Here is a 19,176-nt window from a genome sequence, read left to right as displayed (position 1 = left end):
GAATTGAGCAGCAAAGGAAAATTAGACTTGTATATAAGAAGACATAAGTTAATGGAAAATAGTGTGGAATAGAGGGGATAGTGAGAGAGAGAGCCGTGGTCAAGCATCAAAGCATGAAATGCTGAAGAATAAGCTAAGGAAAAGATAACACAAGAACTCTATTTGGATAGACGACCACAAGGATGATTGCATTGGTAGAATGAGTAGGAAGACTCAAGGAGATAAAGCTTGAGAGGGAGACAAGCAGTCAGAGCTGAAGTGATTGAAGCCAAGCATAAGGATTGAACTGAAAGTGTGATCTAAAATCTGCAAAGTATGTTGTAAGTTATGTCAGATCAAAAGACCATTATCATTACTTTCTAGCAATTGTAACAGTAAGATAAATCCTATGGACTTAGGTTGGTTTAACAGCCATTAGATAAATCCTTTAACAAGGTGACATTCTAAGTGAATGTTCTAAAGACCTTTAACTAGGCCCATTCCTAACAGTTTGGTGAAATCCTCTAACAAGGTCACATTTAACAGTGTGTTGTAAGCATTTAACAGGGTAGGCTTTTAACAGGGCATCACTTCAGAAGAGCGAGAATCAAGTAGCATGTTACTGGTGGTTTTTCCCAAATTGGGTTTCCACGTAAATCATTGTGTCATGTGTTGATCTTGAATGTTTTATCTTTGCATGTTAATTTACAGTAATTTGCTTATATGAATGATTTAAGTTTGAACAGATGAAAAAGGTATGGATTCATTAAAAAGGTATTAATAAGGCATTTTGGACCTTGAATAACTGATTCAACCCCCCTCTCAGTTATTTTAAAGAATTCTAATAATAATTAAATATAATTTTACTATATTAGTACTCTATATCATTATCATTTACATTTTATAATTCATTATTCATTTTATTTTATCCTATACCACATTTACTTTCCCCTCCTAATAATTTCTCATTTATTAAAAATAAACCTCTAATTCTTCGTAATATTATTTAGTTATAATTTGAATAATATATAAAATTCACTCACCTTTACCTACCTTGTTTGTGTGGTTATTAACTCCTTTAACCAATGATGTTGACCACTCGTAACATGCCCCCTTTGTTTGTTCTAATGATTCCATCATTCTTTCTTGGCTTGTATGCACATCATCGACATATTCATCCCAATTTTGAAGATAATATATTGATGCTTTTCTTGGTATGAATGCCATGTGGAGATGGAGAGCTTCACAATTGGCTTTCTTTTGGATGCTCGTTCACATGTCACTTTCCTTGTCACCTTTATTTGTATTTGACATGTGCTCGATAATGGTTTCCCATTTATAATTATTTATCCTCTTTTATTGCTTGCCAGATGGAGTAGTAATAATATTCATGTATTGCCATTAATTATGGTCAATGCATGAGGTGTTCCCTATATTTTTCCTTTGATGTGTAGTTAATGATTACATGTGCATAATAACTTCTCTTTAACTTTCAATGCTTTCTTACCTAGTTATAGTGTGATCCTTGTTACCAACTGCTGCAAACTTAATGGGCTAATGGTCTTATGTTTTTCCCAAGGTATTTTCTAGTTGCTAATATTTGCAAATTGGCTAATTTTAGATTTTTTTGGCTAGTAATTTGGCTAATAATTTAAGATTTGGTACAATCTAAATCACCATAGTTTTATAAAATTTAGTTCTAGAATATTTAAAATTGCTCAATAATTTATGTGCTTGAAAATTTTAAACTCAAATATTCACCACAATATTCATTACATGATTAGATTTGAGTCACCTAAATATAATATATTAGTAGAGAAATTAAATTGAATTGACCAATAATTATCATAATTATTAAATAATTCAATAGAAGCAAGGAGTTGGGTCTCAATTCTACAAAAGTCTGAGGATAGAGATTATGCTCCTTTAGAAATGGGTACCCATTTTAGGCTCAGGCATCTGGTCCTAAATTTAAAAAATAGGTACCCATTTAAAAAAAAATTGTGTACTCGTTTTCTATTTTCAAAAAATGGGTACCCATTTTTTACTTTTAAAAAATGGGTACCCATTTTCAAAAATTTAAAATTTTGATTTTTTGGGGGATTTTCTATGCCGATTTGACATTTTCAAAACGGGTACCCATTTTTTGAAATTCAAATAATGGGTACTTGTTTCTTACAACATTGGGTGGGATTTTTTTCTCCCACCTCAGATTTTGGTTCGGGATAGGCTTGGTGAGACCAATTCTATGCCTTGACCTCTCAAGATTTGGCTAAGGCATTTAACTGACAAATTCACGCCTTGCCATAATTTTTAGAGGGTCTTTTCGATCAAATTTTTTTATGAAACAAAAACCCATTAGAGCTCTCACTGTCCTGATTTTAGAAATATAAATTTTATAGTGCTATGATTCTATTTACTATTTTTCCATTATTTTTTAATGAAAGCTTGTACCTAAATGTAAAATGGTAAAGTTCACTAAAACTTTAATAACTTTTTTATTTTAAATTTTTTCTTAAATTAAATTATATGTCATCAATCTACATACAATTATTTTGAGGTTAAAATAATAATATTTGAAAAAGTGAAATTTTGATCAAATTATGGTGTCCATACATGAGAGGTTTTAAAATTTACCTTTATAGCCAATTAATAATTAATAATAAAGAATTAACCAATAAAAAATTAAGAAAAAATATTGTCATGAATCTTTGGTGTATTAGATAACTCCCATTAAAAGGATTTACAAAAATTCATTTATTTGTGTCAAATTATGGTGTTCATACACGAGTGTGGTATGGTCCTAAAACAAGAATTTTAAAAAAGTGGTTTTTAAAGATCCATACCAAAAACAAAATCTATCATATGAGTACACAAATAAATTACATATTAAAAAACTAGATTCCAAACACTAAAAATTTTATTTCTAAAGTTTTTTTATATTCAATCTCTAAATGCCTCAAATTTTGACATCAATTGATGAAAAATTTCAAAAATAGGAAAAAAACTTCCACTTTTTGCCCAAAAGTGAGACCCAACTTCTTGCACTTACCAAGTTACTTTAGGGATATATCACCAGTATTTAGTTTTCACTATTGATTTAAAGTATATGTAATGATCCTCATAATGTTCCACAAGGTAAAAAATGTTCAATTTTGATTTGTAATATTCCATGATGATTAATGAACTTCCTATTATTATTGAGATTCACCAATATTTTAAACAAAAAAATTATGATTTGAAAATAATCGACAATATTAATCATATTTAGAATAAAAAATTGAGATATTTGCCAATAAATTTTTTTTTTTTTTTCACAATAATGAAAGATTCGCCAATATTTTATATCTTTTTTGGAGGCGGCTTTCTTAAAGTTTACCTTGGCTCTTCCTCAAGATGCCTTTCACTTGCTTCTGTCATCACTATTAGCACACACTGCTAGAAATTAGTGGAGCCATTGTAGGTTATTCTTGTTTCCTCTAACATTACACAATACCATCTCCATTGGGAAAATTGTTGCGTTTAGGACACCTAATATTATGTGTCATTGCTTCTTGAATGGGATTTTTGGGTGGTCTAAGTAATATTTTCTTGCACAATATTCTTGTCTCCCCTTTTAAGTTTATAGCATAAATTTTCTGGAATATGATTAATGTTGAATTGTCATCTTTTATCCATTATTTCCTTGTTGTATGGAGTTGTATGATTACTTTGTCCCAATATAGATGAATATTTGCATCTTCCCTTGCATAAAGTAAGATAGGAATATCCTTCCTCCCTCCCTATTTATATTGCAGATTTTAATCAATACAAAATTGTCTATAAAAACTACCATTCTAACTTCCATGGATGTGATCATGTATATGGTGCTAGCTACATTTGATTCACGACAATTGAGAGGTATCTTCTAATGAGTTAACATTGAAAGGATAATATGAGTTTCTTCTCTTATCACTTTCAATAGTGTTCTACTCTATTCTTCAACAGTTTGATGAAAATTATCAAAGTTGATATTTTGAATTCTATCAATAGTGATTCAATGATATTGGTCCATATAATGGCATGTGAATCGATCGTGCACCCAGTCTTGATTATGTACCATTGATCTAATCTCTTTTTCTATTGTATCAACATTTCTAATTAATATCCCAAAGAAAAAATATGTGTCATGAATTAATCCTCTACGCTCAGGGAAAGAGTTGGTTTGAATAATATGTAAGTATGTTTGTAGTTAGGGTTGTATTGAAATCCAACAACAATTTGTTTTTTGGTCGCTCAACCTGTACTCTATTCAAGAGTAATCTTTCTCCATGGTTACTTGGGATTCGTAGTATAAATTACTACTTTACAATGGTTTTTTCTTTCATCTTTCTAAATAATGCCTCCATTATCATCGACGTATGTTGTTCATTAAATCTTGGATAGAAATTCAAATGTTCAAGTCTATGATTATCTAACATATGCTCTTAATAATATTTATTGAATATTTTAGTAAATGTCTATGTGTTATCTTCCATGATGGGTGTCTTTTCTACTGGATGATTTTATTGTATCTTATAGGATGGCCAGATCATGCTCTGATACCACTATAATATCTTGATTTAGGACGTTATTTATTTACCTTATAATTTGAGGTTTGATAATATTCCATATGATATCCTTTTTATTGTTTAATATTCTATATAAATATGTGTATTTCAAAGAGTCACATCCTTTCATAATAATATTAATAATAGTTATATTAATTAATATAATAAGATATAAATTATATTAATAATTATATTATAACATATATTATTTTAACAATATATCAATAATATATATATAGGCAAAAGTGGCAAGCCACTATATTATTTTATTATTTTATAAATTCTAATTCAACGAGGTCAACTAGGAAAGAATTAGAGAAGAAAACCTAGCATTGTCCCTAATATATACAAAAGTATAGATAGTTTAAACAAATAATTACAAGAGGTATTTCAACTACCACCTCATCACAAAACAAAAATTGTCATGGCGTTTTGGCAGTGTCTAAGCACTATCTTCATGACAATGACCAAGCAAGAAACACAAATCTTACAAATCTATCCAATCAGATCCAAAACCACCTTCAAGTGACCCTAGCTCACCAGGAAGAGGGCCCAAGCCAGTACAAAACTCTGAGGAAGATTGACTCCAGTCCAAATCCAAGTAAACTTGATCAATTAATTCCCAAAAATTCTATTCAATTGGCAGCACTGAAGCTACATTCATACCCCTGGAAACTGAAGTAGTAGGAACCATATGTAAATCAAAAAAAGCCTAACCTACTAACTTAATATGCTTATTATCATATTAAGTTTGTTAAAGCATATTATCAGGCTTGTGATATGCAAATAATATATTATATTATTAAATATATTTTTATAATTATATTTATTCATTTAAAATAATTAAACTATTTTATTTCATTCACCTATATTGCCATAATTAGGGGACATGACAACTACAGCCAAACCATAATGAAGGTCAAGCTACATAGTGTAGAAGTATACAAGTTTAGTTGGTGCAAAATAGTAGTTGTTGTCAAGCACATCAGTAATCGCTAAACATTTCATTTGTTGTTGAGCAATTCAAGCCCAACATATGAGACAAGAAATATAGAGATAAAATAGTTTAAGCTAACAATATATCATGCTAAGAGACATCATGAAGAACCAAGCATGACTAACAAAGAAAAAGCTAACAAAAGTATAATTGTTTATCTACAATGACATAAAAATGGTAGTATTATTTAGAATTTGATAATGAAGTATATTAATGAAATGTGTAGAAAAGGATGAATTTTAGGATTATAATTTTTAAAAATTATTTGGAACAAGAATTGATATTTTTTTGAATTTTTAAAGATAATTTTTTACTTGCTAAAAAATGCTGAAAATTAGGGGTCTAGTTCCCACCAACAAAATAATGTGGAAATTAAGTTATTTCCCTTCAATCTTAGATTATGTTATAGATAACATAATAATAATTGGCTTTAGATCTATATTTTATCTTTTATAACAATTCAAAATTAACTTGTCTAAAATCGATAGTTTTCATCTCCCACCACATTTTTGAAAACAAATCTTTTCTAACCAAAAGAAAAATTACACATTCTTGAAGAGGACTCTCTCCTCTAGAACGTCATGTGATTTTTGACTTTTTATATGATTTAATTTTTTTTCCTTTCTCAAACTTGACATCTTCTCAAGTGTTAAAATATGAGCTTGTAGAATTTTTTACTTACAATATACTATATATAATTAAAACACTATAAACTCTAGGGTATATGCAAGATCATGGTGTGCCAAAAAGTGGCAATGTGAAAAAATAGAGTTTGAAAACGCCTAAAAGTGTTTCAAAATCCACTTTGACTTTTTTTCACCTATCCAGGTACTAAACCTAGAAAGTAAGGCCCAACCCTTATCAGGTATTCAATTTGATATCGGATACCCAATATTATCGAATATCTGATATAATATCAGATACCCGATATTTCTCAATGTTATTAAAAAAACACAAAAGACAACCCATGGGTTGTTTTCATAGTCTTATTTTGTGAACAACCTGTGGATTGTCTTTTTTTTTTTAATAACAGCTGGTATCAAATATCTGATATTATATCGGATATTCGATATAATATTGGATACCTGATATTTGCCAGCAGTGTTAATAATAATAAAAAAGATAACCCATGGGTTGTTTTCACAGGTTTATTTTGTGCTCAGTGGCTTAGATATCAGATTTTATATCAGATACATGATATAAGGTAGGTTCTTTTTATTTTTTTAATCAATTTTAATATAAATTTAATAAATTTTATCATAAATTTGTTAGTTTTAGTTGAATTTGTTAGAATTTAGGGTTTTTTTGATAGAAATTGTTAAAATTTAGGTTTTTTTAATATAAATTTTGTTTTACAAATTAATAGGAATGGCTGATCAAAATGATGACCATGAGGCAAGGAATACTATTCCTCATAACCCCCCACCAAATGATCTAGTGCCCCCACAAAACTATCCACCAAATGATCATTTACCCCCTCAAAACCCTCCTCGAATCGAGGATTTAATAATTGAAAGTCTCACCCAATTGAGGGCTTTGTGAAGAACATATAATAATGTACCTACATTGGCTCCTATATTATCCACGTTAAATGCCATAGTGGATAACATTGAAACCCTTAACAACCAACAAAATGCTGCTCTTCATTAGCATGATGAAATGCATGAGATATTTGATGATGGCTTGGACTATGATGAGGTTGTGGCCCTCAATATAACCAAAGATGATTTGGTTGGCCTTTTTGTGAACCCAAAAACTAGTATACTGGTTGACTACAAAAAACCCAAACTATCAATTAAATGGTGCAAAAATGATGCCATACATGAAAACTTTTGGGATTGTTGGTGGATGGTTTTTGATATACCTCCACATAGAAATTTAGAGGTGCAATTTTATTTCCTTAGAAAATTATATGTAGAATTTTTGTTGAAACTCAAAGTGAACTATTGGAGCATGAAGCCCAAAATGGGTGTAGGACTAGGAGCTCCTTAGGATAGACCCTCTTCCTAGTAGAAGAAAGTTGGCACTTTTGTCCCCCCTATTGATGTCTCCCCCCCTCCTCGAGTGTAGCATCCTGATATTATGGCAGAGGCTAGCTCTCAGACCATTAGAGCCATTCATAAACTAAGTAGCCTGTTGATATCTCAGACTAGGTTAGTCTTGCCTCCCCGTGTTGATGATGTTGGTGCCTGTTCATCATTGACTAGCTCATCACACGTTTTGTGCCTCACACTTGCATTATGTGCAAGAATATTTGCCTGGGTCCCAAAGGTGATCTTCTTGAGTATCATTTTGTATTAGACAAGGATACACCAAACACATGTGTAGAGGCTACAGACTTTGATGCGAGAGAGGAGGGGAATGCAGAGGCATGGACTCCTTCTATGTCGATACATGTATACATTTTTTTTTTATGACATATGTAATTTAAAGTTAATTTTAATAATAGAGTAATTTTAATTTTTAAGCCATACTGACTTATACATGTATGTGATCTTCATTCATGTTTAGTTGATGATTGAGGAGGAGCTGAGATAGGTTGATGATGCCACACTCTTAGCCATTTTATTTGGCATTAAGACATCTACGACACATTATGGTGTGTTCTCATTTTTTTTCTATTTGATATTATAGCATATATGGTTGCTAATCTTTCTTTTATCTTGTAGGTACCACCTATCCCTGGGGGACAAATTACAAGGGATGAGCCAACACTCATTGACAAAGGAAAGGTAATTAGGTGCTTTCTATTTGATTAAATATTGATGCATTCTTGTAAAATGTTTGTGGTAATGAAATTTAATTACATTCTTTATTGTATATAGGGCGTGGCTATTGGCAATGAGCCCATACAAATTTTGCATCATAGATAATCAGGCATATCCAGTTGCACTAAGAGCCCCATAAGTATTATTTATTTTTTATTTTCCTTATCTTCATAAATAAATTCAGAACTGATTTCCATTATATTAACAACTACTATTTTGCATCTCATAGGAGACTCCTAGTACACACAAGTTTTGACGGGAGAGTTCTATAGATTTGATGATGTAGCTACTATATCCTAAGGAGGAGCTTACACTAGTAAGTTGTAGTTTGAATTCACAATTAAATATGTTATAAATTTAGCATGCTATGAATTAAAATGTTATAGTTTAAGTTGTAGATTCATCTTACAGACATATTTGAACATACATAGGCCACAATCAGCGAGGTATAAACATTGCCAAGGCATACAAGAGGACTCCTGACCAGCACAGGAGGTCAACAAGAGAGGTATTTATTATAAAATTTTAATAGCATAAATCTTCATTAAAAAAATATAATTATGCATTTGAGTAATTCAATGTTACATACAAAGAATCATATAAATTTAGCAGTCTAACTTTGGGTTTTCCTTTTCTGTTTATGTAGGAGGCATCTAATCCATCTAGTATAGCAAAGAGGCTACATTTTGATCATCCAACAGTACCCTAGGATAGTATAGTTTTTTTAGGATGCATCATGAGATATTTTGAGATGGCATATGCCACATTGTTTACATAAAGATTGATATTATACACATTCTGATGGCATGATCAGCCACATTTTGTAGATAGATCTATGTATTTTGACATATATTTGTGTACTTTGTCTATGGATATATGATCTTTGATATATGTTTGTGTAATTTTTCTATGGATACATGTATACTGATATATATTTTTTTCATTTATGTGCACAATGATATACATATTAATTTAGTATCTAGTATTGTTCAATTTATCGTGGATCATGTGTGTTGTTCATGTTTATGGAATATCATTAATTTTAATTATGTTTGTTATATTTGATTCAAATGCAATAATTTTTGAATAATATTTTAACAACTTTTATTATCAAATTTGGATGCAATGTTTAATTTGAAGTGCTATCATGACATAAAAACACTTGTTAACCTCCTACACTAGGTTCACATAACCCCAAATTTGATTTTAAACTGCACCTTCAACCTTGAAACTAACTCTTGGCTTCAAATCTAATCTCAAAACACTTAAGGACTCCACTCCTTAACCATAGATTCTATTCTCAACCACAAACTCATTCCTAGAATCGTAATCTTTGATAACTAACACTTCACTTTGTTACTATCCTCATAACACAACTTTTGAATTTTAACATGACCTCAAAATATCCCAACTTAAGATACTTGATTGGATCAAACCTTTATAACTTGGTTCCCCAATGCCATATCCATATGAATAACATCTATACATTTCTCACTTTGATCAGATTACCCATACTGATCCACTTAGAAAAAATGGCTTCATTAATGCATGTTATCATTTCACATCTTATATAGGTGTTTCCAACCTTGTTTGGTCATGCTCAAACCCCTAACTGACTCTTTTCACTCATTTTCACTTTGCAAGAAAAAGTTACAACTCATTTTCCTATAGCATTTGATGGTTCATTGATAGCCCTCACAAGCTCCGAGTTATGACCCTTAGAAGATCAACCTCAAAACACACTTAAAGCACCTTGGAGTCTCCTCAATACGGGGTGGCCATGGATGATGGATGGTCTCCATGGCTAGAATAAGGGTGTCACTAGGGTTCACCATCCCATCTAGAGCTAATGGCCCTAAAGATTCGATGTCAAGATCAATTGTTTCAAAGTTACATTGTGGTGCACCTATGAACTAAGGCACACTATTTTTGGCATTGAGTGAGATCATTGTGCTGAATCCAAATAGAATGTGATCTCTTGAAAATGTGATAGGTTATTTTAGGCCTTTTCATCATCATCCTATATGATTCGACGGTTCATCGATAGCCCTCACGAGCTCTGAGTTATGACCCTTGAAATATCAACCTCGAAACACACTTAGAGCACCTTGGAGACTCCTTAGTATAGGGTGGTTGCAAAAAATGGAGGGTCTCTAAAATAGGAGAAAGGGTGTCACTATGGTTCACCCACCCATACAGAGCTAATTGTGTTGACGATTTGATGCCAAGATCAACGATTTCAAAGTTACACTATGGTGCACCTATGAACTGAGACACACTGCAAGTTTTAGCATCAAGCGAGATCGTTGTGCCAAATAAAAATAGAATGTGATATCTTGAAAATGAGATAAATTATTTTAGGCCTTGGGATCATCATCTTGTAGCATTTGACAGTTCATTGATAATCCTCACGAGCTTCAAGTTACAACACTCGAAAGACTGACCTTGAAATGTAGTTAGAGCACCTTGGAGACTCCTTGGTATGGGGTGGCTGTGGATGATGGAGGGTCTTTGTGGCTAGAAAAAGGGTGTCACTAGGGTTCACCCACCCATTCAGAGCTAATGGCATTGATGATTCATTTTTAAGATCAGTGGTTTCAAAGTTACGCTGTGGTGCACCTATGAATTGAGGTACACTACGAGTTTTGGCATCAAGCGAGATCGATGTACCGAATCCAAAAAGAAGGTGATCTCTAAAAAATGAGATTTTTTATTTTAGACCTTGGCATCACCATCCTGTAGTATTTGACAGCTCATTGATAGTCCTCACAAGCTCCGAGTTACAGCCCTCGAAAGATCGACCTTGAAATGCACTTACAACACCTTGGAGACTCCTCGGTATAGAGTAGCTGTAGACAATAGAGGGTCTCTATGGTCAAAACAAGGGTGTCACTAGGGTTCACCCACCCATCCAAAGCTAATGGTATTGATGATTTGATGCCAAGATTAGTGGTTTCAAAGTTACATTGTGGTGCACCTATGAACTGAGGCACACTACGAGTTTTAGCATCGAGCAAGATCGATGGGTCGAATCCGAATAGAAGGTGATCTCTCAAAAATGAGATAAGTTATTTTAGGCCTTGGCATCAACATCTTTTAGCATTCTACAATTCATTGATAGCCCTCATAAGCTCTGAGTTACAACCTTCAAAAGATCAACCTTGAAACGCACTCGAAGCACCTTGGAGACTCCTTGTTATGAAGTGGTTGCAGACAATGGATGGTCTCTGTGGCTAGAAAAAGGGTGTCACTAGGGTTCACCTACCCATTTGGAGCTAATGACACTGATGATTTGATGCCAAGATTAATGGTTTCAAAGTTATGTTGTGGTGATACTATGAATTGAGGCACACTGCAAGTTTTGGCATCGATCAAGATTGTTGTGCCAAACCCAAATGGAACACGATCTCTCAAAAATTAGATATTTTATTTTAGGCCTTAGCATCATCGTCCTGTAGAATTTGACATTTCATTGATAGCCCTCACGAGCTCTGAGTTACGACCCTCAAAAGATCGACCTCAAAATGCACTTAGAGCACCTTGGAGACTCCTCGGTTCATAGTGGCCATAGACGATGGATGGTCTCTATGGCTAGAACTAGGGTGTCAATAGGGTTCACCCACCCACCTGAAGCTTATGGTGTTAAAGGTTCGATACGAAGATCAACAGTTTCAAAGTTACACTTGGTGATCCTTTAATGTCATAGAATGTTATTTTTATGCACTTTTATGGATGTGTTTTTGGAAATATGTGTTACATTTCTTATGTTGTGCTTGGCATGCAATTTATCAACAAATGATTAAGTTTTCAGTTAGAAGGAATACAAAATGTCAACATCATACACCATTCACATACATCACAATGACAATAATTTTAATAAGAACATTAACAAAGCACATTTACAAATTCACATTTAGTAAAGAACCATTGAGGCATTACAAGAGACAAGTGCATATAGATTGTCATGACATGTACCAAATGCATACACAAGATGACAAATCACATAAATTCAAGACCCCCAAATAGAAAAATGAAAACTAGGAAACAAAGCATATCAACAAATCAACACATGAGGAACCAATGCTTAAATGAACTCACATGCCAACTTGAGACCACTGCACGCATCATACATCAAATGATGCAACCAGTTCACAACCACAACATAGGAAGCAAAGGCTTCAATTATTCCCACTTGGTAAATGATAGCCCAAAATAAACAATATATCAATTGTTGCCCAAAACATCAATGATAATTATGGACAAGGAAATTAGTTTCTCATTCGATTAACTCCACATTTAACAACCACCTCAATTATTATATATATTTTTGGGTATGCTAGCCCATCCCTACCAATTAAATGGAATCCATTAATGTAGCTAGGTGTTATTTCATTCACAATTATAAAATGGCTATACATTAACACTAATACATTGGTATAATAGTTATGATTATCTCTTTCTACATCCAAGCTAGAGTCCATGGCTACATTACCCTCACAAGAATAAAGGTTTGGGTGGCACTACAATATTAATGAATAAGTATGTTCACCAATGGTGTTATTACAAATCTCATGTATACTTGCTTGGTGTTTGATGTAGAGATAGCACAATGGAAGTCAACAAACAAGCCCCTCTCCCACACAAATTTAAAAAATACTCCAAGGGTTAAGCCAAGGGTATGTTCTATTCTCACAAATGCATATTCCTCCTAGGAACCACTGGATAAAATTTCAAGTCTCACCACCCTAAGCAAGACACAAGCAACAATGAACCAACTTATGCAAATAGGACGAAATTCCCCAAAAATGGGCAAAATAAGGATTTTTTTGTTCTAGGCTTTTCCTCCACCAGAAAGGGCTTGGAATAACTTAGTTTTTACACAAATAAGGTAATCCAGTCACTAGTTGTACTCCCAACAACCCACAACTCAATTTTCTCAATTAGACCTAGTAGCCTATTAGGTCTCCTAAAATAGATTTTGACCAATAACTCTAAAACTTACGAAAGGACCTAGGAAATCAAATTCTGATTCAAGTACCCTTTTCTAAGTACTAACAAAATCCAAAGTTTCAGAGACCATCTCCACTCCAGCATATCCCAACCAGCACCAAGTACATAGACCTAATTAGCCACTTTAGGCTTGGTATTCAAGGAAAATGGTCAAGAATGGGTGCATGAAATCAAATCTCCTCTACCAAGCTATTCTTAAAACTCAAATAAGGGCACTTTTTTTTGACACCAAGTCCTCAAACTCTTTCCTTCATTCTATCCATTCAAATTCCTCTAAAATAGGGTCAAATACATAGAAGTATTTGACCTAGGGCTCGCTCTCAAAAATCACCAACACAACTCTTCCAAATTTTGATAAAGTACATCCCTAACTTTATCCATGCCAAAATGGAAGCAAATCCATTGATGGAGAATCAAGCTAGGGTCATTTTTGTGACCAAACTCTAATTTTAAGGGTTTCTCAAACCAGAAACCAAGAAAATTGAATAACTTTTGCAAAATGATTGATAGGGACTTCAAACCAAAACCAAAATCTTATAACTAAATAGTACCAACTTATCAATGTAAAAAGTTCACCCTTCAACCATTTGGTTTCATACTACACGTGGAAAATTAAAAAAATGTACTGGAAACAACAAGTTATTTATTGATTTGAGAGCAAGTACAATGTGTTTCTTCAATCTATCTTCTACTTCGAATGATCAGAGCCTATATAGGCTATTTAAAACTTATTTAAACAACCTATAGATAGTTCTAGCTGTTAGGAGTTACATTTTGAAAAGCTATCAAGAAAATTGCAAAAGTTTCTAAGCAACTTTTTGCAATTTTTGTGCTAAGACAACATTTATTACAAATTTTCCACTGCTACAACTCCCAACAGGAAAAGCCCTAGGGATCATGGCCAAGCTCATGCAAAAGAGGGTTATGCTGAGGAGGAGGAGGAAATGGATACGGAAGATTCTGACAAAGTGTCGGAGGAGGAGGTGGAAGAGGAGAAACTTGGGAAAAAATGGAAAAGGGAGGTTGTGAGAGTTGAGGAGACTAGAAATCAGAGGACAGATGCTATTCCTCTTCCCCTCTCCCCTGTCCAGTCTCAGCCTCCTTCAGAGGAAAAAGCGAATGTCATCACTGGTGAGAACGAGGGGGAAGTGCAAGCCAAAAATAGGATAAAGGCTTGGAAAAATTTCAATACGAGGACTGCTACTATGGGGATTTTTAGGGAAGCTATGAACCCTTAGATCCTAGTGGACAACCTGGAGTAGCCTAGGCTCAGTGAGCTCATAGACCCAACAATCCTGGCCATCTCAAAAAATGCAAGGGAGACTAGAATGAACCTTCTAAATAATGCCCACAGTAGTATGATTGATAACTTTAGATCAATCAAATGGCTCTTCCATGAGCTAGAGGAAGTTAGAGAAAGGGTATCCCAAATGGAAAGTATTAAGCATAAGACAGGTAATGATAGCCAGGAAGACTAGGAAAATAGAGAAAGCTTAAATGAAAGGAGATTAAGAAATCTTGAAAACTACAACCACAACTTGGCAAATCAGATGATTTCTCTCCTGAGTTTGATGAATGACAACATCCAATCCCTTGCTGGTAAACTTAAGGACAGGGGCTTGCTGGTGGAGGAGGGAGGATAAAATAGGGATAACACTAGGTTGGATGATGACAAAGCCACAATCAGTACTCTCACCAGTATGGATCAGGGCATTGAGAAGGTCCAGGATCAAATGGCAAAGGAGCAGCAAAAGATAATCAAGGTAGCTACGACTATGCAGGAAATGGAGAAGATAACTAAAGACTAGTTTTCTTGTCTTTTGTCTTTTTGTCTTCTTGGCTTTTGGCTTTTTGATAGGCTTTCTGTAGTCTGTTTTAGTTTGTTTTTTTTATGGCCTTTCTGTGGGCCTTTGTTTTGGGCTGGGCCTTCGGGTCTTTTTTTAGCTGTTGGACCTTTATTTTGGCTGGGCTTCTTTGGCTTATTATCAGCCTTGTTTATGTAAAACTTATGGGTTTCAAGATCCCTTAAAACCTGTTTTTCTTATCAAAAACATTTATTACAAATTTTCTTGCAAATGGACTCTACAAACTCCTTGGGGCCCTGCTAATGTTCTAAACACCTAGACTTGCCTAGAAAACATGAAATTTACCAAAAATCCACTTTATTGGACCAACTGATGCTCAAGGCTTATAGTTGGGCTTGTGTCCATTACAAATGTGGATGGTCATAGGGAGATCATAAGATCTATCCCTAGACTTTATTACATCAAGAAAAGAAAAAATATTAGGTGCTCTGCACTAGTGTTCCATGAATTGATGTGATAAAAAAGTGCATGGAATGGTTAGTGATTGTGCATACCTCATGTATGTGTTACTTGATTATTATTATTTTTATGACATGTGGTTGGTATGTGATTGATTAACAAGCATTCTTAGCATGAGCATTGTTGGATAACCAATCAATTTTCCTACTAATTCAAATGGGTGGGCCTAAGGGCTCAACATGTTTAGGTGATATTGAATCCACACGAAAATCACTAGCTCTTCTAGAGATGCTAAAGGGTGTGTGCAGAGGGACTAGCATCCTTTAATATTGTAGAGTTTCATTTTTGTACATTTTTATGGATATGCATTTGGAAACATGTCATGCATTCTTGAAAATTCTTTTTATTAGATGTACTATGTATGTGAATGATCAACAACCTTGTATTTCATTAATGTTATTGGACTAAGAACTAGTTTTTTTCTTAGTTGGAAGGGTGGGCCTAAGGGTATTACATGCATAATGATGAGTGTGCTTACCAAGATCAACAAAAAATGGATTGGCAAAAAAGGAAGTATGATGAATATCTTGCAAGAGAGATAACTATAAAAGAAGAGTAGATGAGATTGCAGTTTTCTCAATTTCAAGAGGTAAAGACCCAACCACCTTGTGTTCCTAGTCAATGAACCAACCCATTAAGGTGGAGGCCCTCAAAAATGAATTTCCAAGCTCTAGGCATGTTGATCCTCTATAATATCCAGGTATACCTCCTATTTTTGAGATTCCAAGTTTTAGGGGTCATAGCCTTGCAAAAGAAATAGAAAAACCCCTATATGAGTCCCTACATGGTCAAATTATCAAACTGACATGGAGGCCTTCTTGGACCAACTATCTTGATTTTAAAATGCCATTACCTTCTTTTGTTGAGCAGAATGAGGAAGATGTGATTCAAACCATATAATCACAATAAAAAATATGAATGAGATGGTAGCTAACCAAAGCTTAGAAGATTAGTTTTATAGTATTGTAAAAAAAATTGTGAGAACCTTGCTACTGAAAATTTAGAGTATATTCATTTTTCCTAATGATTCTAAGCATGAATGCAAGCTGGATCCATTTCTTAAGAGCATTCAGTAGGTTGATAGTTGTTATGAGCTTTGATCTACCTTAACAAAAGGAGGGGACTCCTTGACCATGGATGATGTAGAGATAGCACAATGGAAGCAAGGATCAAGCCAACTCCTACACAACCTTCAAGGTTTTCACAAGGATTTTAACAAAAGACTTGGTCTACTTCCTTAAATGGATTCTCCTCCTAACAAACACTGAAAAAGGTTTCTAGACTTACCTTCCACAAGTAAGACCCAAAACCACATGTACCCAATTCAATGAAAATATGAAAACCTCCCTCAAAATGGGAAAAATGAGGATTTTTCTATTCTAGGCCTTTCCACCACCAGCAAGGGCTTGGAACAACTTGGTCTCAACACACACAAGGTGAACTAGCCATTGGTTGCACTCCCAACAACCCACAACTCAATTTTCTCAATTATACCTAGGAGCCTATTAGGTCTCCTAAAATAGATTTTGACCAATATCTCCAAAACTTACCAAAGGACCTGGGAAATCAAATGTTGATTCAAGTACCCTTTTCCAAGTATATATGCTGGGAAATCAGACCAACAACCAAGAAAATAGGATATCTTTTGCAAAAGGATTGATAGGGACTTCAAACCAAAACCAAGATCTTCTAAATGAATAGTGACAACTTATCAATCCTAAAAGTTCACCCTTCAACCATTTGGTTTTGTACTGCACGTGAGAAATCTGAAAAAATGCACTGGAAACAACAAGTTTTTATTAATTTGAGAGTAAGTACAATGTGTTTTTTAAATCTATCTCCTTCTTCAAATATTCAGAGCCTTTATATTCTATTTGCAACTGATTAAACCAACCTATGGATAGTTGTAGCTGTTATGAGTTACATTTTGAAAAGTTGTCAAGAAAATTGCAAAAATTGCTAAGCAACTTTTTGCAATTTTTGCGCTAAGACAACTTTTATTGAAAATTTTCTTGTAAATGGATTCCACAAACTCCTAGGGACCCTACTAGTGTTCTAAACACCTAGACTGCCTAGAAAATGTAGAAATAACTAAAAATCCACTTTATTGGACCAATTGATGCCCAAGGCTTATAGTTGCACCATGGGGTCTTATGTCCATTACTTTGTTTTTTTCCATTGTATAATTTGAGCAATATAAATTCATGAAACCCTAAAGAACACATGTATGCAAGAACTTTTCAAAGATAGGTAAAGAGGAAAAAAAACAAGGGTTTAACTTTCACAATATACAAGATCACATTATTAGAATAAAATAATGAGTAAAATATACAATGGAAACCTCACACCATAAAAATAAATGAAATGCATTGATAAGACTTATAGTAAAAGGCTTACACAATATTAGCATTGTAAAATCACTTCTTGTTTCAATGCTTCATTGTGAATGAGTATTCAAACTTATTGACACCTTCCCCAAATTGTTTTTTAAGGAATCAAGTATTCTAATTGTTCATCCATATTTTCAAGTACTCTATGTCAAACAAGAAAAAAGCCAAAATTGTAATAAGATATCCACAAGAAATTATCTTTCATTGTCTCCTTGCTTCAATACTCATATAGCTATAAATGCTCTCAAAATTGTCCTTATAGCCTTGTATCACATGCAAATATGATTTGCAAGAACTTGTTCAATATCTTCCTCTTATAATTCCTTACAAAGAACCTACCAAAATAAAAATTAGGATATGTAATTAATTTAACCTATCTTTTTCATTATTACAAAAACCATATATATAAAAACTTCACATTTTACATCATAATACATCATAAATCTTAGGAATTCTCCCCAGCACCTTGCCCCCCCAACTCTTCATGATGTACCTACATTCCAATATCATAAAAAATATTATTGTATTAAACAAGATAATCATTGGTTCATTAAATCATTATGAAAAAAATAGCATAAGAAGTAAATATACCTAGTCGAGTATTTAGTAGGGTCCTCTCTCTATTTTAGGGTCTCCAATAGGGCTTCATAATCAACATTAGTAATAGTAAAAAGTTCTTTTGCTTTTGGTCTTCCTTGATGCTTCAACAACTTTACATTTGTTGCAATAATAAGATGCGAATATATGGGAATTATTTTGTGCTTCTGATAGTCTTCAAATGCAGGAATTCCATTCCTTCTAAGCATGTATGTCCACAATCATGTTCCAGCGAAAACCATTGAACCAGTAAGATATGTGAATCCATCATCATCTGTGATCAGTTGTGCAAGCTTTTGTTTACCTCTTACACAATCTGCTAACCAAAAATTAGATTTCTCATCATTCCCCTATGGTGCAACCAATGCAAAGACATGTCCTAGTTGAAGAAGATCTGATAGATGGTTATGCTCAAGTTAACTTTCCATGTCATCATTTCCGATAGAGGGTATGATAGATAATGGAGTAAGATAATGTAGAGCCCATGTGTCCACCCACTCACTTGACTCACAGTGATCCCAA

General features: G+C 33.6%; 1 pseudogene; it reads left to right on the top strand.

The window, feature by feature from the left end:
* Positions 1 to 8,438, top strand: part of LOC149554681 (chromatin remodeling protein DDM1-like) — a 65,254-nt pseudogene extending 56,816 nt beyond the window's left edge.
* The last annotated feature ends 10,738 nt before the right edge of the window (positions 8,439 to 19,176 follow it).

This window comes from Cupressus sempervirens, chromosome 5 (assembly GCF_028749045.1).
Source record: "Cupressus sempervirens isolate cs-2001-9-10 chromosome 5, ASM2874904v1, whole genome shotgun sequence".
Classification (NCBI taxonomy): Eukaryota; Viridiplantae; Streptophyta; class Pinopsida; order Cupressales; family Cupressaceae; genus Cupressus; species Cupressus sempervirens.
Note: the sequence above shows the minus strand (reverse complement) of the source record. Positions and strands in the feature narration are given on the sequence as shown.